This window comes from Gorilla gorilla, chromosome 12 (genome assembly GCF_029281585.2).
Source record: "Gorilla gorilla gorilla isolate KB3781 chromosome 12, NHGRI_mGorGor1-v2.1_pri, whole genome shotgun sequence".
Taxonomy (NCBI): Eukaryota; Metazoa; Chordata; class Mammalia; order Primates; family Hominidae; genus Gorilla; species Gorilla gorilla.
Window position 1 is genome coordinate 116,713,988 of NC_073236.2, and position 13,272 is coordinate 116,727,259.

At 39.6% G+C, this 13,272-nt stretch overlaps 1 long non-coding RNA gene across 1 annotated transcript in view; it reads left to right on the top strand.

The window, feature by feature from the left end:
- Nucleotides 1-4,377: 4,377 nt before the first annotated feature.
- The window catches only part of LOC129531731 (uncharacterized), a 178,571-nt gene continuing 169,676 nt past the window's right edge, over nt 4,378-13,272 (top strand). The window contains exon 1 of the long non-coding RNA XR_010129818.1: nt 4,378-4,498. This is a non-coding gene — a long non-coding RNA (uncharacterized lncRNA). The remainder of the gene's footprint in view (nt 4,499-13,272) is intronic.

The window sequence follows — 13,272 nt, forward strand, 5'->3', positions numbered from 1 at the left end:
ATTTCACTCTGTGGTTAGAGATAAAAGATTTATTCAGTAAGGGTTAAATTATAAGACTCATTATGGTCTGGGTCAAAATATCGGCCCTGAGTGTCGTGTGAGAGTTGTCAGAGTGGGCATACAGAAGGGGAGTCACGTTATTGTTGAAACAATAGAGAAGAATATGGTGGAGCCATTTTTGAACTGGGGAATTGGGGGAGGCGTGTTGATGAAGAGGGATTCCAGGTCTAACCTCTCACCTGATGGTTTGTCCTGGCCTCTGCAATGGTCAGCGATGGGTCAGCTGACTGCCATAGCATCCCAGCCATAGGAGGAGGCGTGGTGATGGCTCTTGTTTCCTTCAATAAATGCTCATTCTTTTCATGGATTGTGAAAGTTATGCTGCATTTTCTTGATTCTAAGACCCCATTGATATTATGGACAGAATTGTGTTTCTCCCCAATTCATACACTGAAACCCTAACCCCTAACATGACAGTATTTGGAGACAGGACTTTAAAGAGGTAATTAAGGTGAGGCAAGGTCATCAGGGTGGGGCCCTGATCCAATAGGACTGGTGTCTTTATAAGACGAGGGGACCCCAGGGATGTGCATGCACAGAGGAAAGGACTTGTGAGGACAAGCAAGGAGAGAGGCCTCAGGAGAAAACAGCCCTGCCCACATCTTGATCTTCAACCTCCGGCTTCTAACTTCTGTTGTCTAAGCCACCCAGTTTGTTGTACTTCATTATATCAGTTGCCCTAGCAAAAAAATACAATTGACTTAAGACACACCATCAATTTAACAGTAATTGGGGTGAGAGGGAGAAAAAAAATAAACACTGCATTAAATGCACAAATAGTCTGCAAGGATGCATATTAGCATCAAGAAGAAATGTTGTAGAAAACTTAGAAAATATAGAAAACACATGGAAGAGACCCTAAAAAATCTTACATAATGACAGTACCCAGGTAGGACCATTGTATTGTTTTATATCACTGATACAAATACACGAACATACTCATTTTGTGTAAAATTTGTGTTCCTGGTTTTCTCTGATGTTATAAATATTTTCTGATATCAAGACCTTTTTTCAAACTCCATTTCAATAGATGCACACCATATCACATTACACCATTTGTTCTCAATTTACCTAATCTATCATTATTACATATTTATTATGTCCAGCTTATATAACGTTTTTCCTATTTTAAATGATGCTCTGATGAAAATCTCTGGAATCTTTGCCACATCAGGGATAATTTTCTACGGGTTAATTCCCAGGCTTGGAATTAATGAAACAGAGAATGTGAACATTGTAAACAGAGGATATAAACAGAGGAGAAAAACATTTTGTGATTCTTGATGCCAAAAATTTTAGGTAATTCTATGATTCCCTTTCCTAACCTGAACACTTGATTTCAGATATGATGTGACCAGTAGATGTAAAAGAGAACTATAATTTTTCTCTCCTGGATACAATAGACAAGTTAATGCAATGTAAAGAAAAGGATTTTTTTTTTTGCCTTTTATGTTTATTTTGATTTTGAGCTGGAAAACAATGGCTACCTTTGAGAAATAGAAAATAATATAACGTGTGAAAGCCAATTCCAGGGTCCTGGAAATTAGGATGGCATCACAGTGGAGCTCTGGGTGAGGCATGGGTTGGGTTATGTCATCCAGGCCATCCTAGAGGAACCCCACTGTCACTGCCAGATCAGAACCCCTATGCAAAGGGACAGAGGGCATCTCATTGCTGACCCTTACTGGGGCTTGCCTGAGTAATGGCAGACTCCAGCCTTTATGACCAAAGACCCAGATTGCCATCTGAACACCTAGACCACCCTACCTCATTGCTCACACAGCAGTCCCCAGCTCCATGAAGTTAGACTAAAAGGTGTGCAGAAGCCTCACTGTGGGGCAAGAGGGACACCTTTGCCACTCCTCCTAGGGCAATCTTAAGTTAGGAGCCCTTAAATCTAAATTTTATGTGCCTCCCCGCCACAAGAACAACATAATGTTTTGAAAAGAATTAATATGTGCCTAATTTCTGGATCTGTTGTAGTTTTAACACAATGAGCTGAAAGGTAGGACTTTGAATTTTACTGGGACTGTGCTATGCTTTAACCTTGCTCTTTGGTACAATATCTTTAATATAAATCTATATGTCACATACACTGCTGTTACATTGTTTTCATAGAACCATGTTTGACACCCCATTTGACAATGTCAACATTCACAGTGGTTCCTCAATGCATTTGACAGTATCAGCCCTTAAAATGTTTTCACAATGCTTCCATGTAAGCACATTTGACAGGATCAGCAGTTGAAATGTTACACAAAACTATGTATTTGCAGTTCCGAATACCAGCAGTGACTGTTTTCACAATATCTGTACATAGTGACTGCTCGTTCATTCGGTACACATCTTGTTTTTCTTTCGAGAGCTTATGAAACACCAAGCTCTGTGATAGCCTTTTTGACGCTGGGTACAAAGATCATTAAGATTTAATGGACACTTTCATGAAATTCCAAGTAAACAAAAAATCAAATAGCTAATAACCAGCATTTATTGAACACTTACTGTGAGTCAGGATTTGAGCCAAGGGGTTTTCATGCAGCAACCCATTTCATGCAGCTACAACCGAAGAGATAGGTTATAGCAATCCCATTTTACAGATGATGAAACTGAGGTGCTGAATTGTTAAGCAATTTGTCTGAGCAAACAGCTGGATAGAAGTAGAACTTACTGCTCTCAGGCTTTCTCTCTTTACTGTGTGCTTTTCAACTTGGAATTAATGAAACAAAGAATGTGAACATTGTGAAGAGAGGATATAAATAAAGGAACGAACATTCATTATGCCATAATTATTATAATGGTGTGGGATTATAAAAGTACCTTCAGAACAAGGTAAAGCAGGCATCAATCTCCTGGGGACATTGAAGGAAGGCTTCAGGAGAGGGAAATATTCAAAGGAACTTCAAAAGCTTAATAGAGTGCGGTCAAGTGGAGAAGATGTGAAAATGCAAAAAATGTTTGTAAATTCCAGGAGGCACTTAGTGGTTAAAGAATGGGGTCAAGTTTAGGAGCCTGGAAGGTGTATGAGACAGAAGCAAGATTGAGAAGGACTTTGAATGTGTCAGGGAGGAAAAACTTTTCTTCTACCCTCTTAGGTTCAGTTACTGAACCTACATGCCTGACAAAAGACAGATGAACAGGAGAAAAGGCACAAAATTTTTATTAATATTTATGTGGATATGAGTCCACAGAAAAAAATCAGTGAAACTCAAAGAGGCAGTTAGACTTAGGGGTTTATATACCATTTTAACAAAGGAAAGAGAATTCGGGCATTGAAGGGATGATAAATTATGGGGAAGTGACTAGGAAATATATTGGGGAGCTAGTGGAAGACAATGGTTATTTTAGTAAGGTCTGTTATGCAAACTCATCTTAGTATTGACTCCCGTCTCTGGTGATAAGAGTCACTCTGCCCTCCCTTCCTAGTGCAGGGTGAGAGTCACCTTCACAAAGGGAAATTTGTACCTGCTTTTAGACAGATTCGGGGGTCAGAGAACTCTTCCTCCATCTGTTGATTCTCGATTGCCTTCAGCTCAAAATAATCCACTTGCCAAAGGGACATATTTCAGGGTGGCATATTCTGATCCCCTTCAAATGCCATGCTAAATAATTTAGGCTTTATTTTATAGCAATGAGAGGTTTTAAGCATAAATGACATAGTCAGATTTGCATGCTTGAAAATGCAAAATTGGGGGGTTGTCAGAAGGGAAGCTGCTTCAGGCTGTGCGCCCCCTTGTGGAGAAGAGAGAGAGAGAGAAAGCGAGAGAGATGGAGAACTCTGCATTGGGATTCCCTCCCTTCTTTCCATCTTCCTGAAGGAAAGCTGGGATTTCAATTTTCATCCTCCCAGGCGGCTGCTGTCTGGAGGCTGCTCCATCTGTGCAGGGCTTATCGCTGCTGTTTCCAAGAGGCAGAGCCCCAGAGAGCCTCTTAAGTTCTACAAAGCCCACCTGGGGAGCAAGCAAACATGGAGCCTCCCCCAACCTCTTGAAGGATCTTAGTGGAGGCTGCCTGTGCCCTAGTGCACCCTTGCTGGGTCCTCAGCAAGTCTATCTTGCTCACCCCCGCTTTGCAAATATTTAACTTCAGGATCAGCTGCTCTGGGTGACATCCAAGGGGGAGCTTCAACTTTCTTGTTTATTTTAGATCCCAGGGACGCCCCCACAGGTAGACGAAGAGGGTCCAGAGAAAGGTGGGGATTCCCTAACCCCTTCTTTCTTGGCACAGACAGGCAGAGAACACCTCTTTTCTCACCCCTGGGCAGCCCCAGGAAGTCAATCCTTCCACTATTCCTGCTCCGTGCCTCTCTTCCCTCTGCGCAGATTCCTGGGAGACTCAAAACCCTGTTCAACTCTCTCTGGGCTAGCTGCTCCCCTCCCCAAGAGGATTTCTCTCCAGAGCTGGTATCATCGCTTAATGATGTTCCACCAACAAGGGGAAGGTAATTGATTGTTAAGTGAAAATATAAATTGTAATTGAATCCGTCACATTTCAGTTTTTCATTATCGTGTGACAAGTCTCTTAGTGCATTGGCAAGGACTGCAGGGATCAGGGAGGGCTGGAGAGAGAGATAAGGACAGTTGTCTTCCGTTTCCTTATCCACTGTGGTAGGCTTGCATTTTCAAATTGTAAACTGCCTCACTGGGACTCTTGCACACATGAGTGTGCATGGGTGTGCACACAGCTATGTGCTGGGTCAAATGAATTCATATTCAAGAACTGAAGTGGAATGCTTACAGGTCCTCAGCTGTGATGTGTAGGTCCAGTTTGAGCTTCAGTTTTGTATTTCTAGCTTCCCACTGGACGTTCAGTTTATTTAATAAGTTCATGCTGTCCCGAGCATTGTGCTGCACACGCTCACTGTTTTGATCTAGTTTAGTATTAAGGAGGAAGTATAGTGTGGTACTTAGGAAGTAGACTTGAGAAACAGTTGGCTTGTATTAGTCTCGTGGTCCCACTGCTTAATAACTGTGTGGCCTTGGGCAAGTTTCTAACCTCTCTGTGCCTCTGTTTTCTCATTTGTAAAATAGGGATAATAATAAATATTTACAGTTTAGGGCTATTGTGAGGATTAGATAGGGTTAGTTTAGGTAAAGCAGTTGGAAAAATACACCTGGTTAAAAACTGATACCAAATGATTTTGATATCAGGGTCATGCTGGCTTTATCAAGCAAGGTGGGATTTGTTCCTTCTTTATTTTCTGGAAGTGTTTGTGTTAAGTTTGGCACTCCTTCCTCCTTAGTGTTTAACAAAATTCATAGTTTTATGACAAATCAATTTGTTTCATAGATACAGAGCTGTTTATATTTTAAAATTCTTCTTGTGTACATTTTAGGTTGAGCTTTAAACAAATGTTTCTCTTTTATCTAAGTCAAATTTGGAGGCATACAGTTGCTCCTTTTATTATATTTGTCTATAGGATCTCTGAAGATCTTCCTTATTTTACTTCTGATACTGGCAATTTGTGTTTTACTTTCTCCTTTATTTCTTGATCATTCAAACTGAGGAGATTATCAACATTATTAACTTTTTCCAAAAAACAACCTCTGACTTTGCTGATTGTCTTTATTGGTTGTCTCTTTCCGTTGCATTTATTTGTCATCTATTTATTATCTTATTTCTTGTACCTACTCTGGGTTTAATTTACTCTTCATTTCTTAGCCTCTTAAGATCGTGGTTTAGATCATTGCTCTAATGTGTTTCCTGTTTCCTGAGATAGGCTTCTGAAGCTATACATTTCCCTGTAAGCGCTGCTTTAGGTATAGCCTACACAATTTGATATCATTAACATTCCACTGAAAATATTCTGTGCTTTCTTTTGTAATTTATTCTTTGATCTTTGGACTATTTAGCAGTATGTTTAATTTCCAAATATTGGGGAGATTTTCTTGGTGTGCTATTGAGATTAGTATCTAATTTAATGCCGTTGTCACCAGAGAATATACTCTTTATGTTATTGGTCTTTTGAAATTTATTGAGACTTTCTAATGGCCTAGCATATGGTTTTTTGGGACATTTTCTGTGCACTTGCAAAAAAATGTATATTTCACAGTTTTTGGTCTGTTTTATAAATGTCAGTTCCATGAAGCTAGTTGATTGAGTTGTGCAGATCTTCTATCTGCTCTGTGCTTTTTTTTTCTTCAACTTGTTCTATCAATTATTGAGAGAAGAGAATTTAAAGTCTCCATTTGTCTTTGCGGATTTGTCTATTTATCTTTTTAGCACAGCCACTTTTTGCTTCAGATATTTTGAAGCTCTGTTTTAAGGTGCATACACATTTAAGATGTTTATATATCTTTAATGGACTGAAACTTTTATAATAATAAAACGTCCTTTTATATCTCTACTAGAATTCTGTGTCTTGAAGTCTACTTTAATATAGCTACACTATTTTTCTTATACTTAATGTTTGTATAGTATATTGTTTTCCATATTTTACTTTCAATCTATCTGTGTCTTTATATTAAAATTATGTTTGCTGAAAGCAACATAAAGGCTTTTCTTGCTTTTCATTCAGTCTGATAATTTCTGCTTCTTAAAAAGAACATTTAGTTAATATGCATGCTTACTGATATGATTGCTTTTAAGTCTAACATCATGTTATTATTTTGTATTTTCCATTCTGTCTTTTGTGTCTTTTTATCTTTTTCTCCTTTATTCATTCTTCCTTGTTTTGCATGAATGAAGCATTTTTAGTATTCCATTGTACCTTTACTATTGATCTTTTTGTTATACCTATTTGTACTATTTTTAAAATGATTGTTGTAGTGATGACACTATTCATCTTTAACTTACCACAGTCTCCCACTCCCATGGTGCCATTTTTGCCCATTAAAAATTATGGATGGCTCAACCCCAACTCTTCTGGAAATTATGGACTACATGTTGAGCACCCCTGATCCAAAAATCTGAAATCTGAAATGCTTCAAAATCCAACACTTTTTGAGTGCTGACTTGATGCCACAAATAGAAAATTACACACCTGCTCTCATTTGACAAGTCTCAGTCAAAATGAGTCAAAAGTTTATTTCCTGCACAAGATTATTAAAAATATTGCATAAAAATCACCTTCAGGGTATGTATATAAGGTGTATATGAAATGTAAATGAACTTTTGTGTTTAGACTTGGGTCCCATCCCCAAGATATCTTATTATTTATATGCAAATATTCCCAAATCCAAAAAAATCTGAAATCCCAAACATTTCTGGTCCTAGACATTTCAAATAAGGGGTACTCAGCCTGTAATATTATTTCATGAATAATGTAAGAAATTTATACAGTAAAATTCCATTTACCCTTCCTACACTTTGTTCTTCTATGTTTTTTACTTCTACATATGGTATTAATTCCATAATACATTTTTAAAATTTTTGCTTCATATGGTCTGTAGCTTGTTAAAAGTGTGTGTATGTGTGTGTGTGTGTGTGTGTGTGTGTGTCTATGGATAGATTTAGAGGGGAAGAAAGAAAAAGAAAGAAATGAGAGAGAAAGAATAAAGGAAAAAAAACTCTGAAAAAGTATTTACACACATTTTAAGCTTTTATGATCTTCTTTATTCTTCTGTAAAGATCCAAGTTTCCATCTGGTATCGTTTCCTGCAGCCTGAAATACTTCTTTTAATATTTCTTATAGTGCGAATCTGTTGGCAAAAAATTCAGATTTTGTTTATCTGGAAAAGTCTGTATCCCACCCTCATGTTTGCAAGGATATTTTGCTGGATAAAGAATTCCAGGCCAGCATGACTTATAATGCTTTTGTCTAATTAAACATCTCATTAAATTGTTTTCTGGACTCCACTGTTTCTAACGAAGTCAGCCATTCTTTGTCATGTATGAATGTCATGGATCTATGTCTTTCCTTTGATTTTCAGCAGTTTGACTGGTTGCCAAGATGATGGTTTGGTTTGTTTTGCCCCTGCCTGTCGTTTATTAAGATTTTCTGAATCTTTCAGTTGATGTAGAATTCTTGGCTGTCATCTTTTCAAATATTCCCTTTGCTTCATTCTATCTTTTTTCCTGGGACTTTGACTTCATATATGTTAGACCATCTGATATTATTTCAGAGATCTCAGATGCTCTGTTTCTTTTTTTCTCTCCAGTCTTCTCTCTACCTATTTTAATTTGGATAATTTCCTGTTTTCTAGTTGACAAATCCTCTTTTGTACTATATCTAGTTTGTAACCCTGTCAAATGAACTATCTATTTCTGAGATTGTAGTTCTTTTGTTTTTTTTTTTTAGCATTTCTATTTTGTTCTCTTTTATAGTTTCCCTCTCCCTAGACAAATTCCCTATCTTTTCACATATTGTCCACAATTTTTTGGATCCTTTAATGTATTAATCATACGTTTTTTTCCCCCAAACTCCCTGTATGATAAATCCAACAACTGTACCTTCTCTGGATCTGATTTCATGGCTCTTTTCTTGGACCATGGTAAAACTTTCTCGGTTCTTTGTGTATCTCCTAAGTTTTTTACTGTGTGCAAAAATATACATATAAAAGGACTGAAGGTGTAGAATAAACTTTATCCCCAAAAAGAGCACACCCCTTTTCCTGCAAGGCTGGTACTGCGGAAGGATGAGTTAATCCCATATGGAGTTGAGCTGAGCCTTGGCTTTGTTGCAGCTTTGGTCAGATTTAGTTTCCTTCTAGCTTTAAATGTTTTGAGGGTGTCATCAAGACTCTCCCTCCAGCAGGGCTTGCAATCTGAGAGGAGGTGAGATTTGGAGATCTCTTTAAGCCTTATACGTTTCTGAACAATGAGAAACTCCATTTTCCAACCCTATCACCAAATTTTTGGGTCACTGAAAAATTTTGTATTTTTTTTCCAGTCCCACCCCTGGCTTTGTATTCCTTGGGAAGTCTCTTTCCATCAGGCTACCCCACTCCTGGCCTTTGGATGGCTACTGCAGGACACTATGTGAAGAGCTTCACAGTTTTAAAGGGGTTTCCCCTGCCTACTCGGTCCCAGCTTTAGTCGGCTGTTCTGATCACTGGATGCAAGTCTATGGTGTCTCAGGGAGATTTTTGCAGTTCTCTTTCCCTGCCCCTCCCCACCTGCAATGCGTCTCAGTGTGTTGCACTTAGAAAGGGCCTCACGTGCCTTGGGAGGGGAGATATCTTTCAGGTCTCTGGCCTGCCCCAATCTTTAATACACTACTCCCATACACTTGTTCTAGGTCTATGGGAAATGTGTGGGGGCTGGATACCAAGTTATTTTGTGAAAGGGATCCCATGGACCTCTTGTCTTTACCAGCTCACACATGGCCATGGGAGGCTTATAAAATTCTTTGGTTTGTGCTCCTTCTTTCACCACACCACTAGGGACGACAGCAGCTGTAAGTCTGTACTCTCCAAGAAAGGGCTCATTGCTTTCTGGAATTTAACTCATTTAGGTTTATTGACATCCTTGGCTCTCTAATGAGCTTAAAAACTATAATTTTATAGCCTATTTGGCTTCTTCCAATGTTAGAATGGCAGTGACATCCCCTTGTGACTCTACATCCTAAACAGACATTCATACTTTACAGCTCTACTCTCTAGAAGCGTTCACTGAGGCAATAGCACGTTTCATATCTGGACGGTGAAAGATTATTTAACTCCAACCAATGGTTGTTTCTTTCTTCTGACAGCTAAAGATCCAGCCGTATAGATGCAGACATCAACATTCTTAAATAAAGATTTTCATTTTTCCAGGTCATTGCTCCTAACATTTGGAAAGCAATACCGAGAGGCATGTTAATCTGAATAGGCTGATTTTTGGCTAGGAAGGTTTAATAAAGCAAGTTATTTTCTCTCTGACTTTGAGCAGTAGTTTGAACCAGTTCTTCAGCACAGCAGAGACCAAGGCACTCCTTTTGCCCCTTTCTATGAAGGCAAGGCCCATTCTCTGGGGAAGAAGGGGGATAGTTTCGTAAAGTGGAAGAACTATCTAGGTCCTTTTCTATTCTTATTTTTTCTGTAGTCAGTGACAACTGGTCTAAATGGTCCCCAGTATTCACCACCCATTTGACATAAGAACAACTTCTACTCTAACTGGGGTTTGATTTATTCTGGAAGTCCAATCTGCCTTTGTTTGGGTTTGAGGCTCTACTCCTCATGGTAACTTGACATCCCACAGTGTCCTTTGGGAGGAGTGCTGAGGGACCACTAGACACTGACAAGGTAGCGTAGGGGGCAAAAGGGCTCGGTTAATTAGGAGGAGGTGGCAGGTGTGCACCCTGTCAAAAATCACAGCTACTGCAAGGAGTACTACTGTTCCTGTAAACCCTTGAGCTCTATTAGGAGGAAAAAAAAAACCTGGTAGGTAGGCATGGTTACAATGCCAGAGGTAATGAGCCATTTTTCATAGTGTAGTAATAATTTTAATTAATAAAGATCACTGCATAGTTCTTGACACTCACAGATGTAAGCATTCACCTAGAATGTACTTAGGAGGGTTTGTGTCTGCACGCATGCAGGCTGGAGAGGCCATTCCACTCCATGCTCCTGTTCTACGCTCCTGGTATCAAAGCCACTCTCTGGGACTTGGGCTTGGTGTATAATGAAGAAGCAGGAAGAGCAAACTTCAGGCCTATTTCTAGAGAAGGATAGAAACACTTTCTTTAGCAGTATGTCTAGACAGATCCATAAAAGTTAAAAGAGGCATATTTCCAATAACTTTATCATAAAATCAGAAAAAAAATCATCTGGAACTACTAGTATAACACGATTGAGATGCTGGTGATATAGAACATAAACTCTGACCCCAGGTCAATTTTGCTACTAGCTTTGGTGATTGTCAACTAATGTTACAAGCATCTTCATAGATTTTTTAATCTACTTCCACTGACTTCTTACGTAGTCTCGAGGAAGCCATCAAACTTGTTTCTATTTTTTTGAGTATGGTCTTCAGAGCCCTACTTGATGTTGCCAGTTGGATGTCTAATACCCAACTCAGACTGGACAAGTTCAATTCAGAACTCTTGATTCTTCCTCAGACTTCCTTAGCCCCAATTCCTTAGCCCTCATTTACCTGTTTCAAAGCCACAGCTCTAAGCACCACCTTTACTTTTTTACAATTTGTTTTATTCTCCATATCCAAACCATGTGCAAATCCTGTTGGCTTTACCTACAATGTATACCCCAATCCATCCACATTGTGAATGCACATGTGTGTGCAATGTGCATGTGTATGTGTGCATATATGTGTGTGTTTATATACATATGTTCATATGGATATATATTTTATCCCTCTCTCCTCACTGTTACTGTAGAATATGAGCAAAGATCTTGACTATCAGCTTTGTCTCTCTAGTGTTTAGGACACTTTGAATAACTGAATGAATCTCCAAAGAAACATCTGGAATTGTAGTCAGGGATTAAATATGTTCTACACTGGAGACACCAAGCTCCAGAGAGGCAGAATTATTTACTTAATTTTGCTGGAGAAATAATTTATTGGTCCAAACAGATACTGGAAAGTTGCCTGGCAATGATAAAGAACATGAATTTAATGTTCTTTGGGCCAAGTTTGCCTACTGACAGTCTAAGGTTCTGATCTGGCCTGTACAGTGTTATAAAATTGTTGAGTTACTTCAAAACATAAAACAAAGTGGATTTTCTGTATCTCTTGAAAGTGTGGGTTGTCTGGCAACACAGGATGTGCATTCCTGTCTAACAACATTCTGATGCTAGAGCTGAGAAGTGGCTGCCCTTGAGTCAAGGTGCTATTCTCCAGGTGGCCAAGGAAGATTCTGTCCCAGCCCATTTCACTAATTTGCATGACCTGCCTGGTTTCTGTGGGTCTCTGAACCTGAGACCCTGGTCAATCTGGATTTCTACAGACCCTCCTATGAACAGGCAGGTAGCAAGCACTTCCCTAGTGCCCTTCCTTTATCATCAGCCTGGGATCCGTCTCCAGTTCTAAATGGGCACATGGAGATTTGAGAGCCAGTACCTGGTCCCCACGTAGGCCTGGTCACATCATACCACAACCCAGCATCTTCCTTATTCTCTGGTTATGTCCCAGACATTTAAAAAAAAATATGGTGAAGAGAGGGTGCCCAGCTAGTGTTAACCACAGCCACCACTCTTGGAGACATGACTCAAAATTAAGACCTGCTAATTTGGTTTTTAGGGTCATCTGCCAAGGACTATTTTGACTGGAAGGAGTCATGGCTCAAGTGCTATGCCCTTCTTTGTCACCCCCAGCCAGGACATTTCCTCCTCCACTTCCCTGGGTCAACATAACATAACACTAGTGTCAGGCACGGGGGTCTTTGCAATCAATCCTTCATCCCCTTCACACTTGTATGCTTGGGAAGCTGGGACCCTTCCAGGAAAAGAAAAAGTGTACCTGGGTCAGAGTTGGGATGTCCCTCATCCCATGTTCTTGTCCTCTCAAATATGTGGCCAATTTCCTGGCGATTTCTGTATCCATCAAGGGTGGCAGGAGGTCAGACTTCTATGAGAAATTACTCCCTAAGATGAAGTGGTGAATCCGAATTTCTCTTAATGTTTACACAACCATACTGCATAGCTGTGGAGTCTAGGAGATTTCCCTTGGGTTAGAAATGCCTATTCATTTTGTTTTGTTGGTGGGTTATTCTAAGTCACACAAGGAATACAAATAGACAACACGAAAGCAGCACATGCATGGCATAAAGCTCAGACTCAGATGCAACCTCCACATTCCACACAGTGGTCACATCTCAGGCGTCTTCTCATTTATCCGATTGTTGTTTTAGAACATCCAATGATCAATATGTTTCACTCCTGTCTGGGAGGCTCCAGTAATGAACAAAAGGCATTGGCTGCGGAGAACGCCACTTTCTACGATTACAAGCAATTTGCTAGTTTTCTCAGAAGAAGAGCTTAAGAGGGTTTCATGAAATGTCTGCTTTCAGAATCATTAACTATTGATTAAACTCCCCATTTTGCTTTGCACAGATTCTGTTAAAAAGAAATAACAGGGTGAATAACAGTGCTGACCACTGTGCGATCACAGGGTGGCACAGACTGAGTCAGTGCGTGATGTGCTCAGTTTCAGGCTCTTTGGAGAGGAGAGCTGATTGGGAGCATTCGCCTGTCCTGGGTACCTGGTTTCTGCGACAGCTGTATCTTTCACTGTTGAGCTCATCCTTTATGTTGATTTCTATTAGTGAATTTATAAATACAGCCTGAGGAACGCTACCCATCCCGCAGCTCTTGAACCATCATTTTGATCCAGAATGGT